Here is an 11364-nt window from a genome sequence, read left to right as displayed (position 1 = left end):
CTGATGTGATCTTGTTGGCACCATTTCACTGAGGCTAAATACTGTTCTATAGTTGTGATTAATTTACAGTTAAAATTAATAAAATCAGAATTGTATAACACCAAACAAGAAGTTAATAGAATAAGAGCCAAACAATTAGTAAAATGAATAAAATTAGAAAATGAATAAATCAATGATTTCCAGTATTAAACCCGAAACCTTCTTGTGGCTATTACAATCACACAAACCTTGGCAACCCTCCTGCACATTTCTGAAGATGGTTCCACTAACAAGAAGAAATTTTTGCTTTTTCTGACCAACTAAATGATTGGCTAGCACAGAGGTCATTAATTCAGAGTACTAGGCTTGATACAGAGAACAACATATATGGTATCAATTGTCTTAATCCAAAGGGAGATAGGCAAACTTGAGATAGAATGTTACATAACTCCCTCTCCAAACCATTTTTATTTTATTTTTTTCAGGAGTAGGCATGAACACAGTCCCCCATTACCATAAATTATGTAGTCAAGTTTTTTCACATTTGGAGAAATAACATGGGTCGGCACACCCACATTGTAATGAATGAGTCTCAAATGGAGAAAAAAAACCCCTTCTTGTTCATGGTATCTCCCTTGTCAGCTAAGTATCTCCCCAATCATTGATGTGTAATCAGTGTAAACAGGCAATGTGATAGATCTACCCCATAGGCTGCCATTTCAAGTGCAAGAACTTTCCTTCTCTTTCACTGTAAATCTAGGCCAAGAACTTGTTTCTGGTCTCTAAACAAGCTCCCTCAAACTTCAGTATCATCAAGGACTAGGCTATATACCATAGTCATGCTTTGCTTCTAAGAAGAAACACATTTATCAGATAGGACTAGCTGGGCTAAAGATTCCTCTATAAAGGTTTACTCCATACTTTAACTGGCAAGATCTTTTATAAGTGTCCACAGAGGAAAAGCCAAATTGCAAGTGCAAAAGAGCACTTAACATATATTGGGGAGATACATAACACAGTTCTTGTGGATTGAATTACCTCTAAGGCTCTCATGTCATTATCATTATAAAAGCAGGACTACACTGCACAGAGCATAAGGCTCAACATCTTACATCTGAACATTTTGATTTCAGAATGATACCCACTACAGCTAACAAACTGAGTTATGGCATTCCAGATCTTGGGGCTTGAACTATTGTGGACCTAGACAGTTTTGGTTTCTTCAAAGTTGAGGATGTTTAGATGAAGGTATCTAGATATTTGACAAATCTTTGACTTGTTCAGTTCAGATACTATTATGTGTACTTCAGTAGTGGATTTCAAATCCTGGCGCTACTGGTTTGCTATTGGTAGCGTGCGAGCATGCAGTGCTTCTGTGCATGTGCAGAGTGTTTTTGATGATGTCTGGGTGGGCGGGCGGAGCCTCACACCACCGCAGCCACTACCAGTTCACCCAAACTGGGGTGAACCAGGAGCGACCCACCACTGGTGCACTTGTAAAAGCAGCTAGCTTGATTTTGAAGTTTGAACAAAACTTCTTCTGAAAGTGGGTGGTCAATTTTTCTTCATTGCAAATTGTTGCCAAGGTTGCAAGACAAGCTGTGGCTGAGACTCTTGTGTGTCAGGGATAAGATGCCTGCATCATCAGCATAGAGAAAGAGAGTTAGCAGTTTATTTTCTAACTTCCGGTGAAATTTATCATTTATTTATTTAACAAATTCATATAGCTGCCCAACTCACACATAGGTGACTCCAGGCATCTTACAATGTTGATTGACTGTAGTGTGCCATGACTGATTCTGGACACCTTACAGCCTTCCAAAATGATAAGGTTACAATTAAAATTAGCAATATAAGCATAGCAATCTAATAATATAACAGGATAATAAATAACAACTTACTTGCCAAGTAACAAGAAGGACTAAAATGATTCCTAGAGCCCCAAAAGGTCTGCTAAAACAGGCCTTAATGACTTTGCGAGAAACCAATAAGGTAGAGAAATGAAGTTCCAGAGAAAGGAGTCAGTGATAGGGAAACTTGGTTTTAGACAGAGCTTGAAGGATAGAATTGATAGAAAGTTGAAAAAGGAGATCAAGCATATCCTTAATAACTTTTCCAGTCGGTATTGCCAAACCTGCCAAAGGGGTGCTTCTAACCTGCATGTAAACCACGGTACTTTACGGTATATAACATTACAGTTCTTTCTGCCAATTTCAACCATACGTTCTCTGTAGCTATTTAGCTAAAGACTGCCTTCAAATTAATGAAAGTGGCATACACTGGGGTTGGCTAGAATACCCTGCTGAATACTGAGAATTTATCTGAAACCTTTTCCACAAAGCTCTTCTTGTAAACGTATATGAGATCTTATAGAGCCAGGTTAAAAGCCAGGTTCAGCTATACCAGGGGTCTGCAACTTAAAGTCTCAAAGAGCCATTTGGACCCATTTCCCACAGAAAAAAAAACACCGGGAGCCACAAAACCTGGGTGGGGGTGGCCAACTCGATGTCACTCACTTCCACCGGTCACATGACCCTGTAGCCACACCTACCCAGCCGGTCATTAGGGCAGAGAACCAATTGTTAAAAAACACCGGTAACCACAAAATCCTTTTGACATATCTCTTTCTCCCCTCCCTCCCTCTCTCCTCCCCTCTCTCCCTGAATCTCTCTATATATCTCTCTCTCCCCCCCTCTCTGTATCTCTCTGTCTCTGCCCTGGCTGCTTCTCCATCCCCCGCCGTTGCCCTTACCTTCTCAGGCCAGGTGAAGAGTGATTGGGAGGGGATGGGAGGGCGAGGGGTGGGGCAGCGGGGTCAGCCAGTGTTGGGATCACTTGACAGGGAGCCACAGCAGAAGGTCCAAAGAGCCACATGTGGCTCCGGAGCCATAGGTTGCTGACCCCTGAGCTATGCAGTGTTAAGTTAGGCAACTACCCCCTCTACAAACATTTCTCAGAGGAAACTGAAACTTAGTTCAGTCATAGAATATTTAGAAGACCAAAATATGCTGATAAACTTGGAAAAGATTATCCCCTTGTAAGGGGAACAAAGTTCTGGGAAAGCAGAAGAAAGTAACTTCCCGGAAGTAAACTATGTTCATGATATACTACTTCTGTGTTCTTTCAAAGCTGCAGTGCCTTTGTAGTTTACCCCATTATCTCATAGTTATACCTAATAGCCTCAAATGATACGCGTTGCCCAATGAAATTCCAGTTTGCTCTATTGCTCAATCACATGTATATTCTAATTTACATAAGATTGTAAGGAAGGACTGTCACTCCGCTTCTCTTTAAGCCTGTATTTGCCTCTAGGGCTGTCAATAAAGTTATTTGTGTTGCACTGTAATGTATCCTAGTCTCCAGTTCAGACAGAGATCATGACAATTAGATATTTTATTATAAAGGAAAGCTGAACTTAATCTCTATTTATTGGCATTCAATCCTTCTGACTGAAATATCAACATATTTTGGGTAGAGAAAAAGAGAAGAAGAAGCAGAAGCAGGAGGGGGAGAAAGGGTGGGTAGAATGGTAGCTACTACCGCTCATTGTGTTGCCTTAATAGTCTTCATTGCTCTACATCATATTTACCCTCACTGTTCCTAATATTATTATGCTTTTATTAATTGCTCTAGCTGAGAGGTGGGCTACCTATGAATCCTCTAAAACCCTAATTATTGGTCCTAAAGGCTGAAGTTGGTGGGAATCATAGATTAACAATAATTGTAGGGCACAGGTTTCCCAGCCCTGTTTCAATCTGAGCTGCAAGTTGTTCTTTTGTTTTTGTTTTTTTGGAGAGCCAAGTTTTTCCTTCCCTGCATAATTTGTATTCCAAATCTACAACTCACCCTCAAATGATGTACCACTTGTTTCCAATTATGGTAATTTAAAATTAGTTTACTGATGATAGAAAATGTAATTGGATAGGATAAGAGAAAACCAACATTAAGTTGCAATGTAGAATGAAATAAAAATCCAGAATGGGACAAGTATGCAAATCTTCTGGTCTGCTGACAGAGAAAACAGTGAAAGCTTGAATTTCTCATGCTGTAGATGCCTACTTCACTGCACTTCTGTTCCATCATTGGAAAGCATACAGGGCTTTTAACCAGGCTTTTGTTTTCAATTGAAATATCATCCCTGGATTTGTAAATGTTACCCATAGTACAGCCTTCCATTTCTTAGCTTCAGGTGAGTCTCATTGCTCCCTCGACTAGCACAAATAAGTCACTACTGACCTTCCTCTAGTATTCATTAGCCTGACTCCAGATTCTGTGAGACACAAACAAAGGTTGACCCAAGACATGGCTGCCAGAGGAAAGGACAAGATGATTTTCTGTCCTTCGATTCCATTTCCAGGAGACAACGACACTGGCAGCTCAATCAGAGTTCAACTCTAACAAAAGAAACGGATCATTCCCCACATCTGACAATGACAGCAGGCTATTTTAGGGGATGAAGGCTAGACCATGGGGCATACACTGCTTGGTGATCCAAGAGATGAAAATGGCCTAAGACCACAGAGAGGCCACAGAAGAATCACCTCCGTGGATTTCATTGTTGTCCTCCAATATCTGCCGCCTGAAGCAATAGTTTCACTTTGTCTAATGGCAGGATGAATTTAGAAGCAAGAATTCAGGACAAGCCTGTTAACATCTTTTCCGATTAACACAATTTATTAAAAGGCATATGTTTTTGTGATGCTCATTATGATAAAGGGAACTGCAAATTATAAAAATCTGTTGCTATTGCATGATGCCTCAGGAGATTGGCAATAGGACAATTAATATATTTATAAACTTTTAGAAGTGGTTGTGATGGAGAAAGGTTAGGGTAAAAAAAGCTTAGGTTTCAGAAGATATCCCAATGCATGTTGGCTTCTTTCTAGAGGCATCTGAGTCTCTGGAAAAGAAAATAACCCATCAGGGCATCAGCTAAGGCAGGCATTAGACCAGGATGCTGCCTGCCAGAAAGTTAATGAATTATGATATAATGACAGTTTTATTGCCTTCTCTTTGTGATATTTTTGATGAACATGCCAGAGAGTCAATCTCTTCAGAAACAACAGTCTGACAGTGATTCAAGAATAGAGGCCTAAGACAGGGCTGGCTCCTGACAATAAGGCAGAAATGGGAGGTGGCAATACAAAATACAGTCAAATAGATCATGTTCAATCTAATGGCAAACCAATATTGCCCATAAATTGATTTATGTTCACCAACATCCTAACACAGAGATTTTTGTTTAATTTTCACCTTAACCATTAAGTGGAAATGTCAATTAGTTTGAAATTTAGGACTTCATACTTATTACCATTTTTTTTTGGCCACAAATTATAGAGATTCTTATACCATGATGAGAACTAGGATTGTTGTTATGTATACATGTGAACCAGTGGTGGGATTCAGCCAGTTCGCACCTATTCGGGAAAACTGGTTGTTAACTTTCTAAGCAGTTCAGAGAACCGGTTGTTGGAAGAAATCTTATTTTGTTTATATCCACTTTACAGGGCTAATCCTGTAAGGAAGGCAGGAAGGAAACATTCTGGTGTTTTTTCTAGCCTAATCTTTATTGCCCTGCTTACAGAAACTGCCTCTCTGGTTAACCCTTATAACATTGTAATTGCTAGGCGAAGCACCTTGCGTAGTCCACACCTACATGGCCACATGACCACCGAGCCACGCCTACCCAGCTGGTCATTAGGGCACAGAACTGGTTGTTAAATTATTTGAATCCCACCACTGATGTGAACAAGCAAAATTCAAGACCAGTGCTTGTTATGCTGTTACATCTTTTCACAGACAAAAGAGAGTTGTTCTTAAGTTGAATTCAACTCCTAGCAACCCTATGGACACAAGCAGACAGTTTTCTTGCAAACAATCCAGAAATGGATTTCCATTTCCTGCATCTGGATTTTTTTTTACTTCCCAATCTAGCTGCAGCCCTAGAATTATTTTGACTTCCTTCTTCAACTGCTACCAGGCAAGCCCCAACTTCTGAACCCAGGGAAGATCAACCAGTTGCTGTCACTTCTTTTGCCGTAAGTGCAACATAGTTTCTGCTTTGTACTGGGCTGAATTAATCAAATTCCTTGATTTGCTGTCATTCCATTGGTATACAGTACAATTAGCTGCATGTTCTTAATGACACTGATTTTTACTTCCTTCAACTAAATCTTTGCAACAGATGAACTTCTATGATTGCCATTCCATCACTATTTGCATATCTTAAAATTTCTTTGTCAGTTTTCCCATATTTATTTCATATTGTACTCTGGTGCACAATTTCAGCAATTTGCTCTTGTTCTTTTTGGCACTATTATATAACATTTAATTATTATTTGCATTTTCTAGTAAAACAAAACTACCTTGGTCTTTGATAGGTTAATGTTCAGATTCATCGTTCTGCTTGCAAAAGCCGTGTGGCGCAGTGGCTAGAATGCTGTATTGAAGGCTAATTCTGGTGACTGCCAGGGGTTCAGTCCTAAACGACTCAAAGATGACTCAGCCTTCCATCCTTCCAAGGTCAGTAAAATGAGGATCCAGATTGTTGGGGGCAATATGCTGACTCTGTAAACCACTTAGAGAGGGCTATAAAGCACTGTGAAGTGGTATATAAGTCTAAGTGCTATTGCTATTGTTATTGCTATTATACATTTGTTACAAATCATTGAGGTTCTCAGATAATAATAACAATAAAATTTCCTGCTCGCCCCTATGGGTACTATATGTCTTCCTTAGTCTCAGGTCTTCTACCAGAGGTCTGGGAGTTTGACAGTTCTATGCCATAGCTTAGCTGTTCCTATCATTGCACTCTGCTGGACAGCGACCTCTCATGTGGTTCCAGGAATGTGTTGGAGTCACTCTCCCATCTTATGAATCATAGCCCCAAGTGCTCCTACTTCCTGATCTTGCTGTCACTTGGCATTGCTACATCTATCATCACCACAGTCTTCTGCTCTTTGTCTACTACCATGATATATTGCTAATTTGCCAAGCCTTCTGGATCTGCAATTTTCACAGGATCACAGCCAGGGGTGAAATGCTCCCGATTCGGACCGGATCGTCCGATCCAGTAGCGATAGCGGCGGGTCGGAGAATTGGTAGCAAAAATCCCTGGGCCCCCCATGCCCAACTGAGCCGCGCGATCATCAGAGGCTTTTTTTTTTACTTTCAAAAGCATTTTTTCTAAAATCTCGTTGGGTTGAGGTTGAGTCTTAGGCAACTACTTTATCTATGAGGAGCTAGTATTTTGAGCCTCTGGTGTGTTCTCAATTCCATTTTGAGCTTATACTGGCCCATGTAGTCCTAAAGCTTGGCCACTATGATGCCTGATAGGACTTACCATATTGAGGGGAGGCAAGTTATTGGCCAATAGATGGGTGATGCTGTTCTCTTGGGGGAGGGGCTTTAATAATCAGCTCTATCCTTCATTGGATTAACCAGTCTGGGTAGGAACCTGCTCTAGCACAGGTTCATCTTTGCTTCTAGGCATTTGTGCATTTGTGCTACTAGCTTCTTTATCCAGTAGATGTGAATAATGTCCAGGCCATGCTGTCCAGATCTTTATGTTCTTAATCTGCTCTTGGATGTCTGCTACTGTGAAGGTGACTGGTTCCTGTTCTGCGAGATTGTTGTAGTCTCCTCTCAGGATCTGCAGACACTTTGTATTGGTGTTATGTGTCTTCTGTTTCTCCTATGATTTTTCGGTACTTTTCAGTGCCTGCTGTTGGTGACTCTGTGTTGTTGTACTGCACTTGGGAGTACACCTTTGGGAAACAGGGCATTTATCTTCCTGGCCCCTGCCTCTCTAGTGTATTTCCTTAGCTCATAGCTGTGCTGTCTTTATTTAGCAGACTCTAGGGTTCAGGTGGAGTCAAGGATTTTTTTTCAGTAGCTGAGTCTTATCCTTAATCTTCACACTCTTCTATAATTCCACCATCTGATTAACCTCTCTCCAAGTTGCCTTCAACTTAATCTCTAAACTCATTTTCTGGGGAGGGTACGTATTGCTGTTTCTATTGATTGGGTAGCCAACCATCTCCAGAATAACAGCAACTGTACTGTATACCAGTTCATTGATTTGAGTTATGGTGGTAGTAGAGATTGTCATGAGGCCCCCTACTGATATCAACTAGCATACTATCTGATGGTACTTCTCCACTGAACCTTGGTAACCTGTCTCGAGAGTTGATTTTAGCTAGTTTATCCATGAATTTATGTCCCATGTCATCTGTGCTCTATAATGGAGAGGATAATAGTGATTGTCCAGCTTCAGGGGCTGGCTGTACATCTAGTTATCCTTCTGGATCTTCTTGAATATGGGATGTAATGTGTAGTTGGTCTATCTCAAGTTGTGAGAGCAGCTTCCTTTTCACGATGTTGAAGCATTAGATAACTAGCTGTTTCTCAGTTAGTGTGGATGCAGGTCTTCTGTCCATGCATAGTTCCTTCATACATTTCATATATCTCCTCTTGTTAGGTCTGCTGTTGTGGTAGCATTCCATAAATTCCAGGTTCTCTTGTCTTGTCCATGTGTGGTCTACTCAAGTAGTGCACTTATCATCAGATTATCATAGTTCCCCGATATCTAATACGATACTTGTTAATTTGGGTGATGTCTGAGTCAATATGACTCTCCTAATTGTATCACTTATATTTGAGAAAGGCAGGTAAAGTGTTAGGTCATCTTTACTCAAGGGCTTCTAGTGATAAGGTAGGTGCCAACTAGAATTTGAATCCGTCCCCTTGTACTCTAACCACTATGTTATCTATCCACATACAGTATTTCTGTAAGTGTGTGTGTGTGTTCATCTCTCCATTCAAAACATTTCTAATGTCATCACAATATTTTTTATTCATTTATCCATAAATACATTTAACAAACAGGGATGCTCCATATGAACCATTTGCTATGCATGCTACTTATTTTTGTGCATGATTTACTTCCACTCTATAGCATTCTTATCAAATTCTGCAACCAACCTTTAACTTTATCTTCATGCAAAATATTCCATAATTCAAGCCTATTTAGTTAAGCATACATTTTCTTCACAGAAATGGATATACAATGGAATGTCTTTCTTATATTCACAAGTTTCTTAATGAGCAGCAGAAGAGCAAAAAACTAGTCTATACCCCAGCTTGCCATTTAGCTACAATGAACGTCCCAAACTTTGCTCAATGATGCGGCTCATACCATTCTCAGGCATATTTAAATCAATTCCTGCCTTCCACCATATCGGTGAAATTACTTTCAGGTAAAGCCATGTGAGATAATGAACATGTGCTGAAATCTTACTAGCCATGCTGCTACTATTTTAAAAGCAGATCTGAAACTGAACTTAGCAGTGTAATATATGGTCCACAATCAATAATCATTTGCTAACCACCATATAAATAATAGTTGATAATTGTTTTCCATATTTAAATTATTTGGCTCTTTATGCATTTCTATTGCCTTTCTAATAATTATGCAGATTTGTTACAGTGTGCCAAGATGCTGACATTCACAAAATCTATTTTGGATTTGGCTCTTGTTCATTAAGTCAAATGTCCTCTCATGTTCTTTAACTCTTTAAGTCTCATTTGTCCAATGTAAGTGTTCCTACACTGACCAATTTATTTTATATACTCTCTCAGTTCTTAGATGACAATTTATCTTTATTAGAGATAACTGTTGTTATAGCTTGCCCATCAACCCAAATCCTATTGCTATACTTTTTTGTATAACATTTCTAATCAAGTTAAACACATCTGAGATGTGTGAATAGTTTGCATGCTGTTCATACTTCTTTGGCTAGTCTGATATTTTTCTTGCTCTAATAATGTTTTTAAGTGTATTCATTATTTATAAGGGCATTATACAGGTGTTGAATTTCTTTTGGTTTGATAGCTACATTACTTATTCTCAAATGCAAGTCATAATATATACAGCCAACTACAATGAAAACATTCAGAATAACAATAGCAATAGCACTTAGATTTAGATACATCTCAATAGTCCTTTATAGCACTCTATGAATGGTTTACAAGATCAGCATATTGCCCCCAACAATCTGCGTCCTCATTTTACCAACCTCAGAAGACTGGAAGGCTGAGTCAACCTTGAACTGCTCAGGATCGAACTCCCAACTGTGGGCAGACTTAGCCTGTAATACTGTATTCTAACCACTGTGCCACACGGGCTCCTACTTCTAAAGCATGACATAATCACCCCCTTCTCAAAGGATTCCTACAACCCATTTCAAAAACTGAGGAACAAGCATTATCAACTGTTCACATATTTCCAAGAAATGAACAGTAAGCTCCTCTATCTACATCACCCAAATCAACAAGAATCCTAAGATTCATAAATCTACCTTTTCCATTGTGCTCATTGTCAGCAACATCAAATCACCCATCTATAGACATCACTGTATATTGAGAAACTAATATCTATTTGGAAAATAGCCCTGCTTGTTAAAAAGAATAACTAACCAACCTCAAAGCATTTCAGCTATGTCTTTATAAAACTGAAAATGACAGTCTGGTGTGGTTTACATTCTTATTTATCAGCAGATTTAAAATCCCTGAGCCACCAGATATACACATAACAAAGATATCACACACTGGTAAAATAACACATTTCCCTTGGATGTGAAAAACGTTATGAACAAAAATCTAGAACAGTTGTGGGAATGCTGTTTTCACCAGACTACCAATGCCTTTATAGAAGATTTTGAACAGTTGGCTTGGAATGTAATGTAAGTCGTATTATTGGCTTACTGTGATACATAGATGATACTTTCATTGTCTGACAACATGAAAAAAAGAAGGTAATGAAATTTCTAGACCACCTAAATGAACGAACCAAGTCAATAAAATTCATATAGAATTTGAAAATAATGGGATTTTATTCTGGAATTTTTCTAATGAAGAAGATAATGATGGATATCAAATGTATGGAAAGGAGATACGTACAAACAATTGTTTTAATGCTTCAACACAACACAACCCTGTATAAAATGGCCTTTTAGTTTCATAAACAGCTATTCCCTTCCCTTCCCTTTTTATCATTTGCTATTTTAAGTCATAATTTTCCAAACATCATGCTTGTCACTGGATAAGCCCATAGATCTTGACTATTACCACAAATTATAGCTTTTGTTAACATAATTCTTTTTATTAAACTATGTAAAAAGTAAATAAAATTACAGCTTTGTCATGCCTAGATCATAATACCCAATCAGATACTGGAACATTTTGACTAATATGGCAGAAATGCAACGAAGGTCCAGTTTTACGCTAAGGAACTTCACATTATTCTGTTCAAACTAACATCTTTAACCTAAACACTATGCTTTACTGTATTGTGCACATCTCATCAACTGGGCGGAACATGCGGTA

General features: G+C 38.9%; 1 non-coding gene across 1 annotated transcript; it reads right to left on the bottom strand.

The window, feature by feature from the left end:
• Positions 1-461: 461 nt before the first annotated feature.
• LOC139318952 (U1 spliceosomal RNA) lies at positions 462-629 on the bottom strand. The gene has a single exon (XR_011600600.1). It is a non-coding gene; the product is annotated as a U1 spliceosomal RNA (small nuclear RNA).
• Positions 630-11364: the final 10735 nt, after the last annotated feature.

Source organism: Pituophis catenifer, unplaced genomic scaffold (genome assembly GCF_029215685.1).
Source record: "Pituophis catenifer annectens isolate HBS135680 unplaced genomic scaffold, rPitCat1.0.hap2 SCAF_6, whole genome shotgun sequence".
Taxonomy (NCBI): domain Eukaryota; kingdom Metazoa; phylum Chordata; class Lepidosauria; order Squamata; family Colubridae; genus Pituophis; species Pituophis catenifer.
The sequence above is the reverse complement of the archived record's forward strand: the minus strand, read 5'-3'. Positions and strand labels throughout refer to the sequence as shown.